This window comes from Pelobates fuscus, chromosome 1 (genome assembly GCF_036172605.1).
Source record: "Pelobates fuscus isolate aPelFus1 chromosome 1, aPelFus1.pri, whole genome shotgun sequence".
In the NCBI taxonomy this organism is placed as follows: domain Eukaryota; kingdom Metazoa; phylum Chordata; class Amphibia; order Anura; family Pelobatidae; genus Pelobates; species Pelobates fuscus.
Genome location: NC_086317.1, coordinates 47,577,787 through 47,596,447, shown reverse-complemented (window position 1 = coordinate 47,596,447; position 18,661 = coordinate 47,577,787).

Below are 18,661 nucleotides of genomic sequence, written 5' to 3'. Positions count from 1 at the left end.
TTATGACTTCACGTTCACCGTAGATGATGTCATTAACATGGTTGCTCATTCCTTATCTTCTCAAGAATGTGAGTTTTGGGTTTTTCCAAGATGATTTTTTTTTTTTTTTATGCCACTGAATTTGTCTGATTCATTCATTTTTCTTAGTTCTTTTCATTAAATGCTTTATCCTTCTACTGCCTCTATCCCAGTCTATACAAGTGATTTATCATGTCCTACAATTAAGCCAATCACTATCTGGAAATCTATTCATAAACAGGGCTATACATAGGACACGAGGTGTCACACATTTAGGCTTGAAGAAAGGAGATTTCATCTAAGGCAAAGAAAAGGTTTTTTTTTACAGTAAGAGCAATAAGGATATGGAATTCATTGCCGGAAGAGGTGGTTTTGTCAGAGTCTATACAGATGTTTAAATTGCAATTGGATAAATACTTGCAAAAACATAACATACAGGGATACAATTTCTAATTAGTGGGGTAATAGCTGCTTGATCCAAGGAGACATCTGACTGCTATTTTGGGGTCAAGAAGGAATTTTTTCCTAGTTTGTTGCAAAATTGGAAGCGCTTCAGACTGGGTTTTTTGCCTTCTTTTGGATCAACAGCAAAAGCATATGTGAGGAAGGCTGAACTTGATGGACGCAAGTCTCTTTTCAGCTATGTAACTATGTAACTATGTAACTATGTAACTTAGCTATCAATGAAATCAATGTGTTGGTTATTAGACAATATGTTAATGACTTAGCAGCCAATGCCTACTCAATCAAATCAATGTATAGGTTATTGGGCCACACACTCATGTATGACATTTACAAAAAGACTCACCTTGTTTTGTTTTATTATGTATTTCAAGTTTAATGTAATCCTGTACATTTTAGACTTTGGACTACATCGCCTTTATGGGTGTGTGTTTTTTACATGCATTTTTTGGGCATTTTAACCCCTTAAGGACACAACTTCTGGAATAAAAGGGAATCATGACGGACTATATCCATCATGTGTCCTTAAGGGTATACACAGCCACGGACGTATTAGCCACGAGGCAAACAAGGCATTTGCCTTGGGCGGCATTTTCCAGGGGGCGGCAAAAAACGCTGCCCCCAAATGCCCAGGCAAATACCTTGTTAGCCTTGGGGCTAACTGACAATCCGGGCGGGCTGCTGATCGGGCGGCGCTGGCGAGGGAGCACTTCCCCTGAGCTCTCTGCTCAGCTCCCTTGCGCGCCTCCTGCAGAGTGATACCGGGAGCCGGAAGATGACGTCATCTTCCGGCTCCCGGTATCACTCTGCAGGCGGTGCGCGAGGGAGCTGAGCAGAGAGCTCAGAGGAAGTGCTCCCTCGCCAGCGCCGCCCGCCCGACTGACCAGCAGCCCTCAGGGAAAAGGAGACCCCCCCCCAGCATTCCCAAAGGTAAGGAGGCTGGGGGGGTTGAATTTTTAAAATAAATAGTGTGTGTATATTAGTGTGTGTCAGTGTGTGTGTATGTTAGTGAGTGTGTGTGTCTGTTAGTGTGAGTGTGTGTGTATGTTAGTGGTTTGTCTGTTAGTGTGAGTGTATGTTAGTGTGAGTGTGTGTCTGTGTCTGTTAGTGTGTCGTTTAGTGTGTCTGTTAGTGTGTGTGAGTGTGTGTGTGTCTGTTAGTGTGAGTGTGTGTCTGTATGTCTGTGAGTGTGTGTTTGTCTGTTAGTGTTTGTCTGTTAGTGAGTGAGTGTGTGTCTGTTAGTGGTTTGTCTGTTAGTGTGAGTGTATGTTAGTGTGTGTGTCTGTGTCTGTTCGTGTGTTGTTTAGTGTGTCTGTTAGTGTGTGTGTGTGTATGTTAGTGTGAGTGTGTGTCTGTATGTCTGTGAGTGTGTGTCTGTTAGACACACACACTCACTCACAGACACACACACAGACACACTAACAGACACACACACTAACAGACACACACTCACACTAACATACACACACAGACACACACTCACACACACACACACTAACAGACACACACACTCACTCACAGACACACTAACAGACACACACACTGTTAGTGTGTGTCTGTTAGTGAGTGAGTGTGTGTCTGTTAGCTAGTGTATGCGTGTCTGTCAGTGAATGTGTGTATTTGGAAGGCGGGGGAGGGGTGGAGTGTCGGGGAGGGGGGTCGGGGGGGGGAGGGTGTCTGAGTTTTGTCCTGCCTAGGGCAGCACAAAACCAGGATACACCACTGTACACAGCATGAATAGTACAAAAAAGTGTGATTATCATTATAGATGTATGAATCTTTTATCCATTGGAGAGAGAGAGAGCGACTGAGAAAAATAATATGTATTAGAAAGAGAGAAATAGCACAGATTTTTATTAAAATTTAAATCCCTTTTTATGTGAAATGAAAACTGGTTAATAGGTGAAATCAGACTTCTAAATCCAAGCAATAACTGATACTATTAATTTTTCTGGTTAAGGCCCGACTTTTTATCAGTTAACACTTATATTCAGTACGGCTATTTAAAAAATGATCATAAAACTGTCATGCAAGAAAAATAAGCATTGACCTCAGTTTAAAGCTATCTCATCACACCATAACTAATGCTTCATATACCCTCATGGCCAAAGTAAAAAAAATAAAAAAAATAAAAATGGAAGTACTCCATAAAATCAGACTATGACAGCTTGCATACTAGGGTTTCAGCTTATGCTAGAGTCAGAATCTTTCAGTAAACACTTATACAAGAAAACAAATCATTACAGAATTTGCATTGCTGCAATTTAGAGTAAAGCAGCTTGAAGGGATACTGACGGCAAAACTGATAATGTTCATACCTAGTGAATACCCAGCCAACAACAACAAGAAATGATTTTACGCTGTAGGAAATGCATGAAACATGCCGAGAATCAGAAAGCAGATCCCGTATTCCGTGCAGTTGATTCGTTTTGGAAAGAGAATTAGTTGTTAGTTGAGAATTAGTTAGTTGCGTGTATTATGTGAATGAGGAGCCTTATGTGGAGATAGCGCAAGAATGGGAATATTCTTCTGGCAGAGACATTTGAGGTTTTACAGTCAGTCCATATTATCAGGTTTACAGCAACTAAAGTATATTGCCCATTGTGGAGAAATGTGAAGTAAAAAAGGGTTTAGGACCGCTAGGGCAGTACCAATAAGAAACGGTTTGATATTCTGAATTTATTTCCCGTTTCCACACTCTGACACAATAGTGACATACATATTATAATTTGTATACATTTTTTTATTGCTGATGACATACAAAGGGATTATTTACATTGAATGCCAAGCTACAGTGGGTAGTTGACACTAACAATTTCAGCACAGCCAAAAATGTACATATATCTTCAGCATTCATCTTTTTCTACCACTTTATAAAGCAAAAGTTAAAAGTTCAACAGGTTTATAACGACATAACTAACACTTTAGGATCCATCATTTAAACAGGAAGTCGAGGTGAGTCAACAATCAAAAATCAAGCCCAAATGAGTGGTTCCTTACTACATACCAGCTGTGGGAATAGGGGAAGCATAAGCTTCTTCCTGGTTAATAAGTGGGTTTATTAATAACTACTCAAGCCACATTCCACTATATATGTAGAGATAAAGGGGCATTGCACTGGTTACTCAGATTTTACAATCCACTGAATTCTATTGATTTTGTCATTGGCATGTATATGATGTATATTCATATATATGTATGCTTATGTTACCCCACATGCAATCAAAAATAAATAATATATAAGGGAATTCAAAGAATGGGGTGACAACTAAATATTGATAAACATCAAACAAATAATAAAGAAGGCTGCACTAAGCATAAACATAAAAACAAATCTGGCACAGTAGATATATAAAAATACAAGTACAGAGTCTAAGTGTATAAACCAAAGAATACCAAGTAACTCAAAAACACCCGTGTGGTAACCTCTCTATCCACACTAAAATCAAACAGAAATTATCTACACATCTAAAGGGAGTGGGATCCCTTCCAACTATCCCACAGGCGCCCAGACTGAGCCATATTTCTTTGGCTCTCTCCTTGTGAGTACTTAATCACGCAACTTGCACTTTATCATGTCTGTACTGTATGATATTGCACTAGGTGCTTGTCCATTATTTTGTCTTTACATTTATTCCATCTGTTTCTTAACCACAATCTTTTACCTTGAACCAAGATACTCCACCCATTATGTATGTATATATTACAGTAGATATATAGTCTAAATATCATAAATCATAAAAGACTTAAAGAAGATAAAATAAGTGGAGACCAGTGTACTAAATAAATACGTTGGATATAAAGTAGAATGATGAATAAGCAAGGCATCGCTGCCTGAAACCGGAGGGACCCTTTTTGGCTAGCTGATCCACGGTAACTCTGTCATGGCTCCTTAATGGGTCTATATATATATACATACTCGAGTATAAGCCGAGTTTTTCAGCACATTTTTTGTGCTGAAAAACCCCAACTCGGCTTATACTCGAGTTAATGTCTAATACAGACAGGGGGCTGGCAGCGAGGGCTTACCTCTCCTGCAGCTCCTGTCAGCTCCCTTCTCCTCCTCGCCGGTCCGTTCAGCACCTCGGTCAGCTCCCAGTGTAAGTCTTGCGAGAGCCGCGGGGTCATAGTGCGGCTCTCGCAAGACTTACACTGGGAGCTGACAGAGGAGCTGCATGAACTGGCGCGGAGGAGGAGGGAGCTGACAGGAGCTGCAGGAGAGGTAAGTGCTCTCTGCCAGCCCCCTACCCCCCCACTAAACTGCCAATGTCACTGGACCACCAGGGAAGGAGAGCCCCCCTTCCCTGCCATGTATCAAGCAGGGAGGGGGGACGAAAAAAAATTATAATAATAAAATAATATATATTAAAAAAATAATAATATATATTTTTTTAAATAATTAAAAAAATAATAATAAAAATGCCCAACATACACAAACACACACTGCATCACACACACTTACACTGCACTCATACACACACACTGCACTCATACACACACTGCACTCATACACACACTGCACTCATACACACACACTGCACTCATACACACACACTGCACTCATACACACACTGCATTCATACACACACACTGCATTCATACACACACACTGCATTCATACACACACTGCACTCATACACAGACTGCACTCATACACACACACTGCATTCATACACACACACTGCATTCATACACACACTGCACTCATACACACACTGCACTCATACACACACACTGCATTCATACACACACTGCACTCATACACACACTGCACTCATACACACACACTGCATTCATACACACACACTGCATTCATACACACACTGCACTCATGCACACACTGCACTCATACACACACTGCACTCATACACACACACTGCACTCATACACACACACTGCATTCATACACACACTGCACTCATACACACACTGCACTCATACACACACACTGCACTCATACACACACACTGCACTCATACACACACACTGCATTCATACACACACTGCACTCATACACACACTGCACTCATATACACACACACTGCACTCATATACACACACACTGCACTCATTCACACACACTGCATTCATACACACACTGCATTCATACAGGGAGTGCAGAATTATTAGGCAAGTTGTATTTTTGAGGATTGATTTTATTATTGAACAACAACCATGTTCTCAATGAACCCAAAAAACTCATTAATATCAAAGCTGAATATTTTTGGAAGTAGTTTTTAGTTTGTTTTTAATTTTAGCTATTTTAGGGGGATATTTGTGTGTGCAGGTGACTATTACTGTGCATAATTATTAGGCAACTTAACAAAAAACAAATATATACCCATTTCAATTATTTATTTTTACCAGTGAAACCAATATAACATCTCAACATTCACAAATATACATTTCTGACATTCAAAAACAAAACAAAAACAAATCAGTGACCAATATAGCCACCTTTCTTTGCAAGGACACTCAAAAGCCTGCCATCCATGGATTCTGTCAGTGTTTTGATCTGTTCACCATCAACATTGCGTGCAGAAGCAACCACAGCCTCCCAGACACTGTTCAGAGAGGTGTACTGTTTTCTCTCCTTGTAAATCTCACATTTGATGATGGACCACAGGTTCTCAATGGGGTTCAGATCAGGTGAACAAGGAGGCCATGTCATTAGATTTTCTTCTTTTATACCCTTTCTTGCCAGCCACGCTGTGGAGTACTTGGATGCGTGTGATGGAGCATTGTCCTGCATGAAAATCATGTTTTTCTTGAAGGATGCAGACTTCTTCCTGTACCACTGCTTGAAGAAGGTGTCTTCCAGAAACTGGCAGTAGGACTGGGAGTTGAGCTTGACTCCATCCTCAACCCGAAAAGGCCCCACAAGCTCATCTTTGATTATACCAGCCCAAACCAGTACTCCACCTCCACCTTGCTGGCGTCTGAGTCGGACTGGAGCTCTCTGCCCTTTACCAATCCAGCCACGGGCCCATCCATCTGGCCCATCAAGACTCACTCTCATTTCATCAGTCCATAAAACCTTAGAAAAATCAGTCTTGAGATATTTCTTGGCCCAGTCTTGACGTTTCAGCTTGTGTGTCTTGATCAGTGGTGGTCGTCTTTCAGCCTTTCTTACCTTGGCCATGTCTCTGAGTATTGCACACCTTGTGCTTTTGGGCACTCCAGTGATGTTGCAGCTCTGAAATATGGCCAAACTGGTGGCAAATGGCATCTTGGCAGCTGCACGCTTGACTTTTCTCAGTTCATGGGCAGTTATTTTGCGCCTTGGTTTTTCCACACGCTTCTTGCGACCCTGTTGACTATTTTGAATGAAACGCTTGATTGTTCGATGATCACGCTTCAGAAGCTTTGCAATTTTAAGAGTGCTGCATCCCTCTGCAAGATATCTCACTATATTTGACTTTTCTGAGCCTGTCAAGTCCTTCTTTTGACCCATTTTGCCAAAGGAAAGGAAGTTGCCTAATAATTATGCACACCTGATATAGGGTGTTGATGTCATTAGACCACACCCCTTCTCATTACAGAGATGCACATCACCTAATATGCTTAATTGGTAGTAGGCTTTCGAGCCTATACAGCTTGGAGTAAGACAACATGCATAAAGAGGATGATGTGGTCAAAATACTAATTTGCCTAATAATTCTGCACTCCCTGTACACACGCTGCACTTACACACGCTGCACTCATACACACACACTGCATCCATACACACACTGCACTCATACACACGCTGCACTCATACACACACACTGCATTCATACACACACTGCATTCATACACACACACTGCATTCATTATATACACACAGTGAAAATAAATATTCAATTAGTATAATTTTTGGGGGATCTAATTTTATTTAGAAATTTACCAGTAGCTGCTGCATTTCCCACCCTAGTCTTATACTCGAGTCAATAAGTTTTCCCAATTTTTGGGGGTAAAATTATGGGCCTCGGCTTATATTTGGTTCGGCTTATACTCGAATATATACGGTATATATATATATATATATATATATATATATATATATAAAATTATATTGTTATATTATACTACACAAATTATATTTCGTCAGGTGCACGTGGGTTAGCACCAAAACACGCATCGGGCACTTCTCTGTTCTTTATGGGCACTTCACTTTTTGTTTCACACATTTGGTGTTTTATTTTTGCGATATGATTTAAAAAAATTTTTTTCACTCTTATCATTCTCCAACCCCTCATCAAACACTCCCTGTAAAATCTTGTTGGGTTCATGTTAAAAATAGGCATCTTTATAAGCAAGACTACTATTTATTAGATGATTGACCACATGTTGCTAAACTACAACTCCCATGATTCTATAAATGAAATAGGCTGAGAATCATGGGAGTTGTAGTTCAGCAACATCTGGAGGGACGGAGTTTAGGAAAGCCTGACTTAGAGCATATTGGCCTGGAGATTAAAGCCTGTTTTGCTCAGGGTGCTATATCCATTTATCTACTATTTTATGTTACTTGCTTGAATACAAGTGCATTATATGCATATAGGTTCAGGAGAAGCCTTATAAGGCTAAAGTTTTAATATTCATTGCGTTTGATGTTTGGTATTGGGATTGCTACAATAGTATCTTCTACAGAGATTAATTTAGTTACTACTGTTTTACAGAGATTACTTTAGTTACTACTGAACTGTCAAATATCTCCAGGCTGCATCCTTTCACTTTGGTGATTAGGTGCTATTTTTCTGTTTCTTATCTTTAGTCGGGGTTAAAGGAGCAATATAGTGCCAGGAAAACAAACTTGTTTTCCTGGCACTATAGGGTCATTAGGTACCCCCCCCCCCCACCCTCAGGGCCCCCCTCCCACTGGGCTGAAGGGTTAAAACCCCTTCAGCCACTTACCTTTCTCCAGCGCCGGGCTCCCTTGGCGTTGGGGAACTCTCCTCCCTCTGCCGATGTCGGATCCGAATGCACATGCATGGCAAGAGCCGTTCGCGCATTCAAAACGCCCATATGAAAGCATTACTCAATGCTTTCCTATGGACGTCAAGCGTCTTCTCACTGTGATTTTCACTAAGAGAATTGCGGAAGCTCCTCTAGCGGCTGTCAGTGAGACAGACACTAGAGGCTGGATTAACCCTCAGTGAAACATAGCAGTTTCTCTGACACTGCTATGTTTTCAGCTGCAGGGTTAAAACTAGAAGGACCTGGCACCCAGACCACTTCATTGAGCTGAAGTGGTCTGGGTGCCTATAGTGGTCCTTTAAGCCCTATGATACCCCCGGAGTGTCCCCCTGGTATTAATTCTCCGTGTTAGAGTTTTATTTCTTTTTTTTTTTTTTATGGTTTCTTTCTCCTCTCATTTTGTTTTATTATTATATTTTTCTAACCATCAGATAGACATTTCGACCCCATGAGGTCTTTTTCAAAATCCAGAGGAGCTTGAAATGTAAATCAGATGATTATGTTTTAATTCTGTCATCACATTAAATAACACTCCTTTTATTTTTCCGTGAAAGACCTGTGAGTGCATCTTTACTATGTACACGTGGATTGCACCCAAGCAAATATATATAAAAACATACATATACTGTACATGCATTGATATATACAGTACGTACAGTATTGTATCTATTCTCTTTTATATAACCTTCTTGGATATCACATTAAACATAATATTGCATGTTTTTTTAGTTACTGCTTCATATGTATCTGGAAAAAATAATTACAGTTATTTTCACTATTGTTCACTTTAGATCGCATTAGTTCTATTTATTTGTATTTTTAAGCAATTATGCTTTGCACATATTCATCTGAATGACATGAAAACCACTTTAACTAAGTATTGCCATGTTATCAGTAGACCAAAAGGTTCCAATCAGACTTAATTAATTCTGTTTATCTGAATATTTTGTATCATAAAACATCTAGCAATATCCATCTGCAGCATAATTGGTGCATGATAATAGCATTGAAATGATTATTTTTTAAAGTGCTACAGGGACACTAATGACTAGTTTTAACAAGCATTTCACCTTTAAAATATTAACTAATTTAAAGTTTAACTTTGATATCAAATGAAGTACCTCTACTGCTAATTTACCATACAAAGTTAGTTGGCTATATTAACCAATCAAGTTAAATTTAGTTTATATAAAGTGCAAATGTAGAGATATACACGTCATTGTTTTCACTCCAGAATGTCTGAATCTTACAATTGTATTAGCAATAAAGTAAACTTATGGTTAAAGTTAAAGGACTCCTTTCCTTAAGGCCCACAAAGTAATAACAAGCAGGACATGTCACATTCTGTATATTATGTAATATTATTTTATTATTTTATTTAACAAGCACCCAACAAGTGGACATGGAAACATTTTGCACATGTTCGAGATGTAATGGCTAAAATAATTAATCAAAAAGAAATAATAATAATAATTTATAGTATCAGGCTATCAGAAATCTGTTTCAACCATTTTCATTTCTTCCATTCATAAAGCAAAAGTAAAAAGTTCAACAGGACAATAACAACATAACTGTTACATTAGGATCCATAATATAAACAGGAAGTTGAGGTCTACAATCAAAAATACTAAACGAGTTAGAAATATTTTTATTAAAATTTAGCAAATCGGGTCCTGGTAGGCATGATCTCATTCTAGCCCCAATTCATCTTCCCCGAGTTATGTTACTTATTTTCCTTCCTAATGACTTGCTTCTGACCTACATGCTTAATCGGCTTAAAGGAACACTTTACGTACCATAACCACTACAGTGAGCTGTGCTCTGGCAACCTCTCAGAGTAATCTGTCTGTTCAGCATAGTTTGACACTAACTTGGGTCACGATGGCTCTTGTGCCTTATCCGATCTTCTCAGAGCTGGAGAAACTGGATGCCGATGTAGCAGCACATTCATTGACCGAGAGTGTCAAGTGGCCGGTCACAGTCAATGAATGACTTGAATGAGATGCTATATTGCACAGATGAACAGCAAGCTTCTCCAACTCTGAGAATACCAGATGCACCACAGGCATCAGGTAAGAGTCAGTTTGTGTTAAAACAATATGACAGATCACTCGGAGATGGCAATAGGGCACTCTTGGAACAATACCCACTAGAGCAGGCTGTAGTGGTCATGATACTTGATTTCTCTTTACTAGCGTAACAGTCATCTATTAGCCTTTTCATATAGAGGTTAACAATCTGTCAATCTTTTAATATGGAGGCCACCGTTATACATATATTCAACATTTGGTTTCTTAAATGAAATCTGCCCCCCTGCAATCTTCCTATGTATTATTTTGAAAATGATTAAGACTTAATCTTAGAAAATACTGTTCCCCATTCTAATTACTACCTAGAAATAAATAACATATTACCAATAGGTATTTTTAGCATGGTTCTAAATCCCTAGGTCTCTAAACAGTTTGGTACAAATTCAAAGCATTCTCAATAATGCACTCTTCAAAACAGGTGGATTGGAAGTTTTAAAAGTATAAAAGTATTTATTCATGAGCAAATTACCATATTTGATCACTGATGAGTTATTAGCATACAGCTGTGAACTATTAGATAGAATGAATGCAATTACCTATCCACTTAAAACCTAGTCGTACATTTTCTGTGTTGCTAGTGTAGTAATGTACTCATTTAAAGTGGCGTATTTAAAATATAAGTAGCATAAAACATTTTCCACTGAATGCTGAACTTAGTTTAACTTATATGGTTTTTCACGCATTAATAAAAACACATTTTATGTTTGACAACAGGTGTTCTATACACAGAAAAATGTCAATCTATTTTTTTTTGTTATATGTTACTGCTCACATCGCTAATGCTAATGATGCTTGAAAATAGGTGCATGAAACCATGGCGTAAAGATAACCATGTATTATAGCTACATTATATAGCATTTGGGATTGTTGGCTAGAGGCATGGAAATCAGTTCTGCTAATGTACAGATTGACAGTCAGTTCTTACCAGCCATGCAAATGCATCACATTAGTTAAAAAGACACTTTCAACATCTTTAATTTAAACTTGTTTAAATTAAAGTTAATGTGAAAAAGGCGATCTGCTGCCGGGCCACACTGGCACCACTGTTTGTTCCAACTGTGAAAGAGAAGGGGGCAGGACTGCAGAGAGGCTTACGGGGGCCCCGGGGGAAACATTTAAAGTGCACACTGGAAAAAAAGAGAGGTGGAATTGAAGTGAAGCTGAGTGCATCTAGTTGTGTGTGTGTGTATCATTGTATGTATCTGTGCATGTATGTCCGTTTTTGTGACTGTGTGTGTGTATCTCTTGATATATCTGTGCACATTCATCAGCCTGTGTATCTGTGTGTGATAGTGTGTGTATCTCTTGAAGTGTATCTATGTGTGTGCTCCTCTCTGTGTGGCAGTGTATATGTGTGCATCTCTGTGTAGCAGTGCTTGTATGCTTCTTTGTGTGGAACTGTGCATCTATATGTAGATTTTCAAACTTTAATAATATAAACACACACAGCCATTCATTCATACACTAACACTACAAAACAAACACAACCCTACATTCAAACCCCAATAATCCATACATATGCACCCCTGAAATCAAACTTTAGCATTGTACAACAATACACAAACATTAACAAACACATAATCTATGTACAAAACATGTGTACATTCACACACAGGCACTGCAAGCAAATACAACCTCTCAAGGATAAGCAAACAATCACAATAATCAAGACAAGAAAAATTAACTAATGTTAGATAAGTATACATTTTATTTTTCTCTTTCTAGACTACACCCAAGTACATATTGTTCTAGTGAGCTAAAGGGACTTTTGTAATTATTATTTGAATGAAGATACAGTGTTGCTTGAGCTTTAGTATGCTTACAGATGTTTACATTGACATTCTGTATTTTCTCTCCCCTACAGAGCATATACAGCCTAGTAATTCATTGTTTCTAGCAAGGGAACAACAGCAGCACAATGTAAAAAAAATCTATTTTAGTAATGAGAGGATTACTTAGAAACAATATGGTCAAAAATAAGAAAAGAAAACAAAATCCAAGAGAAACACACAGAACATCCCTCAACACACTGATGATTAGAATACAGTGAGACAGCAAAGAGATTCACAATAATATATAACAGGTAATACATGTTACATGATACATCATAGTATAAACAGATAATGTTAGATAACTGGTATCGTATATGTATAACAAGGCTTTGGAGCAATAACAGAAGAAAAAAACAAGGTTCGATAAGCAAAACCCCGACAAAACCTCGGTAAAAAAAAGATTGGAAAGCGATCAGGAGAAATGCTTGGGAAATAGACTTCCCCTTTATTTTCTATAGTGAAACATGATCTCAACACTTGAAGTGTATGCCTGACAGAGAAGTAACAAAAATAAAAAGCAATAAACAAGAACAGTAAAGACCAACAGGTGGACAGAACACAAATGCAGAACATGAAATAATAGAACTAAAGAAGTAAATATAACATAAAGGGAAAAGGGTAAGTGGATAAGTGGGTATAAAATAGTGTAATAATACAAAGTCTCCCCTTTCCACACAAGTAACGGCGCACCGCCGCCATCTGGACCAGCTAGACAGAATTACAAGAAATAGCCACTTTTTGAAGGGTGAGCAAAAAAATAAAAAAACAAGCTACAAGAGAGTACAGAGGACAATGGACAACACCTCGAATAGCCTGCCCTTCGGTGGGTCCCCTCTCATATCTCAAGCTGGTTTTAGTTTGGTATCACTGGGTTGCTGGGTTACCATGGCAACCTTGCGCCACCTACAGGAGTTCTTAAAGTTACAGGATCCTATAATAAAATGTCTATTTATAGATAGCTTATTTTAGGTCCTGTTAGTTGGACACATCAGGCTCCCTTACCGAGTCACACCCCTTTGTGTGATTTGGTGCAGGGTGATGATGATATCCAATAGCATTGGGGCTCTCCCTCTATAAACGTCCCTCTTCTTTGGGATCTCGTGTGTTTTCTATTGCCCAAGAGAGCATTCTGACTTATTGTTGTCCTTGTTACTGATCTGGCCTTGTATAGACCATTTTGCTTTTCTGGTATCCTTAACTCCAGCTTGTTTAAATGTGTATTGAGTATTCTGAAATGCTTCACTTTGGCTTACATTCTAACACTGTATTTCTTCCTATCTTGGGAACATGTTAAGCCTGGACACTTCAAGGTCCAATATACATATCTTGCTCTTTCTATCACTTCATACTATTCATACTAGATAATGTTTCCATATTCTCTGTGAATTTGGGTTACCTCAACCTGACAATAACTGTTTGACACCAATATAAATAAACTATCACAAAGAGAAATATTTTGGATAAACAAACTCAAAACTTCATGCATTTATTTTTGTAGACTCTACGGATTGGTATTTTTCCTAGTTTAATTTTGTAAATTTTTTTTATTGTAAAACATTTTCATTTGTTTTATTTGTATTTTAGCTTTTATTCTATATTTTTTCATTTATATTTTTATTACATTTATATATAATTTACATTTAATAAATTACTCTTTACATTTATTTTCATTTGTATTCTTTTTTCATCTTTATTTGATTTTATCTTATTTTTCAATATTTTTGTCATTTGGTATTATTCATTTTTAGAATTTTTTATTCATAATTTATTTGTTTATTTGTATATCTGTATTCCTATAATCCTGACTTTGTCTCTATCTTTAAATATCCTCTGATGTCCATATCACCATAAGCTCTCAATAGTATTAGAATGTCAACAACTCAGAAAAATACTTGTAAAATTAAAGTGCAAATGAACAATATAACTTTAAAACAATTTATTGACTTACATTGAAGTAAAAAAACAGCAATTATAATTTATAAAAGTCACCACTAACAGTTCAACATGTTTAGTCTTGTTTAGTGACTTCCCCAGGGACCTTTCTTTCACAAGTGCCAAAATACACTAAGCATAAAACACCCCTCCCCTCCATTGTCCTTGTAAACCCCCTTAATTATATTTCTTTCTGTTTTAATTGGCTACCCAGTTCTCCAGCTGCCGATCATCAGTGTTCCTTGGTGTCTTCCAGGTGTGATAACGTCATAGAGCATGGCGCACAACGACGTCATGCGTTCCACTGTGCGTTCCAAGATTAAAACCCAGAAGTTCATGCATTTCATCCTGATCATGATTCCATTAAGGGAAGTTATTTTCTAACAATTTTACTGGCTTTCTCACTTTAGATTGGACACCATTTTGTATAAATATTTAGTGCCACACTTATATAAACTATGTTTTGGTTTTCTATTGTGTTTTTTTTTTTTTTTAAGTGTCATCCCCTACTATTTATATATATGGAGACAAGAGAAAAAGAAAGTATGTGCTCTTTGAATTCTATGGTTTTATATATCAGGGCATGCTAACAATCATTTGCTCTTTAGCAAGTCTTAAAATTAGGTAAATACAACCTCAGATGAACAGCAACACACAGGGCTGCCATCAGAAATTTTGGGGCCCCTGACAAAGCACAAGGTCTGGGCCCCCTGTCCCCCACCCTCCCAGGCCCGCCCACGCCCTACCTAGTCCACTGACAATGATGCGGGACTGAATGTGGTGTGTATAGTGGAAGTGAATTAGAATGTGTGTAATGGATGTAGTGTTTGTGTGTATTAGATAGTTTGTGCAGTTAATGCAGAGTGTGTGTTTGTGTAGCGGATACAGTGTGCATAGTGAACGCAGAGTGTGTTTGAGTAGTGGATGTAGTGTGTGTACAGTGATGTAGTGTGTGTTTGTGTAGTGGATGTAGTGTTTGTATGTACTAGATGAAATGTGTTTAGTGGATGCAGTGTGTAATGAATGCGGAGTGTGTGTTAGTGTGTAGTGAATGCAGAGTGTGTCAATGTAATGAATGTAGTGTGTGTGTTAGTGTAGTGAATGCAGAGTGTGTGTAAATGTGTAGTGAATGCAGAGCGTGTGTTAATGTGTAGTAAATGCAGAGAGTGTGTTAGTGTGTAGCGGATGCAGAGTGTGTGTTAGTGTAGTGAATGCAGAGTGTTAATGTGTAGTGAATGCAGAGAGTGTGTTAGTGTGTAGCGGATGCAGAGTGTGTGTTAGTGTAGTGAATGCAGAGTGTGTGTTAATGTGTAGTAAATGCAGAGAGTGTGTTAGTGTGTAGCGGATGCAGAGTGTGTGCTAGTGTAGTGAATGCAGAGTGTGTGTCAGTATAGTGGATGCAGTGAGTGTGTTAGTGTGTAGTGTATGCAGAGTGCATGCTGTATTAGTGAATGCAGTGTGTGTATTGTATTGTATGCACTGTGTGTGTTAGTGTATGCAGTGTGTGTGTTAGTGTATGCAGTGTGTGTTGTATTAGTGTATGCAGTATGTATGTTGTGTTAGTGTATGCAGTGTGTGTTGTGTCAGTGTATGTAGTGTGTGGTGTGTTAGTGTATGTAGTGTGTGTGTGTGTTGTGTCAGTGTATGTAGTGTGTGTTGTGTTAGTGTATGTAGTGTGTGTGTGTTAGTGTATGTAGTGTATGTGTGTTGTGCCAGTGTATGCAGTGTGTGTGTTGTGTTAGTGTATGTAGTGTTTGTGTGTTGTGTTAGTGTATGTAGTGTGTGTGTTGTGTTAGTGTATATAGTGTGTGTGTGTGTTGTGTCAGTATATGTAGTGTGTGTGCTGTGTCAGTGTATGTAGTGTGTGTGTTGGGTCAGTATATGCAGTGTGTGTGCTGTGTCAGTGTATGTAGTGTGTGTGTGTGTGTGTGTCAGTATATGCAGTGTGGGGGGGGGGCCCGCGGCTGCACACATAGATAGCGATATTCGCTATCTATGTGTGCAGAGAGGGAAAGTGGGGCCCGGGACTGCCAGAGCAGTCCGGGCCCCCCAGGGCCGCCGGGCCCGTGACAACCATCATGGTTGTCACCCCCTGATGGCGGCCCTGGCAACACATGCCCTATTACGCACAAGTAAAGCCAAAATGGACAAGCCTTGTGTGAAAAACTAAGTGCACCTTTACTGCTTCCATAGGAATGAAGAGGCTAAGTTACAGACGTGCTGCTAAGAGAGCTGTACATAAACAAATGCCTGCAAACGTCAATGAATTGAAGCAGTGTTGTAAAGAAGAGTGGGCCAAAATTTCTGCACAACGATGTGAGAGGCTGATAAAGTCATATAGAAAACGATTACTCAAGTTATTGTTTTACAATAAGGGGGTTCTATTGAATCATAAGGTGTACGTAGTTTTTCACACATGGTTTCTCCATTTTGGCTTTATTATTGTTAAATAAATCACGGCACGATGTAATATGCCATGTGCTGTTATTCATCTGAGGTTGTATTTGCCTAATTCTAAGACCTGCTAAGGAACAGATGATTGATATTAAGCTCTGATATGTAAAACCAAGAACTCCCATGATTGTGAGTGGTATAACACAGTGCCACTCCAAAAATCCTAAATATACTAATAGAATAAGTTAATCCAAAAAATTTACTAAAAATTGGCACAGCACTCTAAGTTTTATATGTAGATATATTTGGCCAACTCCTGTGACTGTGAACCCCTCGCTGTCACATGTGATTCATTCCAAGGCCCTATTTAACATTGCCCTGCAGCCTGGCCAAAGAGGAAAGATTTCTCAAATTTTACTTTATTTCTCCTCTGGACGAGTTTCAGGATTTTGAGGATCAGCCGATTTCTGTTTATTATTGCACAGTTTGCACTTACCTTTGGTGAGTGCATTTCTTACAGTTCTCTGGATTGTTATCAATTATAAACTGCTCAATCCTCTGCCATTTAGGAGTTACATCCCTTTGTTTATGAACCCTAGTCACACCTCCCTGCATGTGACTTGCACAGCCTTCCATAAACACTTCCTGTAAAGAGAGCCCTATTTAGGCTTTCCTTATTGCAAGTTCTGTTTAATTAAGATTTCCTTAGCCCCTGCTATGTTAATAGCTTGCTAGACCCTGCAAGAGCCTCCTGTATGTGATTCAAGTTCAATTTAGAGATTGAGATACAATTATTTAAGGTAAATTACATCTGTTCGAAAGTGAAACCAGTTTTTTTTTCCATGCAGGCTCTGTCAATCATAGCCAGGGGAGGTGTGGCTAGGGCTGCATAAACAGAAACAAAGTGACTTAACCTCTAAATGACAGTGAATTGAGCAGTGAAATTGCAGGGGAATGATCTATACACTAAAACTGCTTTATTTAGCTAAAGTAATTTAGGTGACTATAGTGTTCCTTTAATGATTAGAGGCTTGTTGTCTGTGCTTTCCTTGACACCATAAATTGTTTCTGGACTACATTTCCCACGATGCTCAGCCATCTTTTAGACTCTAAAAGCTAGCTGAGCATCATGGGAAATGTAGTCCAAAAACCATTTATGATGACATGGTAAAGAAATACCAAACATATGGGGGAGGTAGCTATTTACTACTTAAATCTAAATTATATGTTGTAAAGAACCCTAATAAGAACAAATATACTTACACAGTCTTTTTTCTTTTAACTTTTAACTATTTTAGTGAACACTGCTGCTACATTCAGCGAAACAATGAGATACAATCCACACTAATTAAATTCACTATGCCTGTTTTCTTGTGATAGTTAAAAACAAATAAATAATTCACACAAACTGTGTCTATGATGCCATAACACCTTTAGGGAAAATATATCGGTAAAACCAGACTTGTTTAATGTGCAATATCATTAAGTTTAAAGCATGCTTGTCTAAATTTCGAAATGGTCCATGAAACTGTGCACATCACCAACAAAAAGACAGTGAAACCTAATTCAATTCTTAAAACAGAATCTATAATATTATATAATACATGTGGCTGACACATAGTTACAAACATTTATATTGATGTCTAACTGTCTGTCTATCTATCAAGCTATGATATATATATATATACCCAGCTCTTGCTCTTTCTTGACAGATCATCTCCTTCTCCATTCCCATCATGTTACCCCAGTCTCCAAATGTCAGTCTCTCCCAATAAGCACAGCTCTTTACTCACCTTCTTACCAGCAGAAGGACGTTTACTCCTTGCTGTGTGTGGGACAGCAAGAGAGATAGCCACCTACTGTCAGTTGGTTTATGCTATTGCCCAAAAGTAAAACTTATTCCAGTCACAGATATGCAGATTATTAAGTCCAAAAGGAGAAACGGTAGTGTTACTTTTCACTTCCTGTGATCGG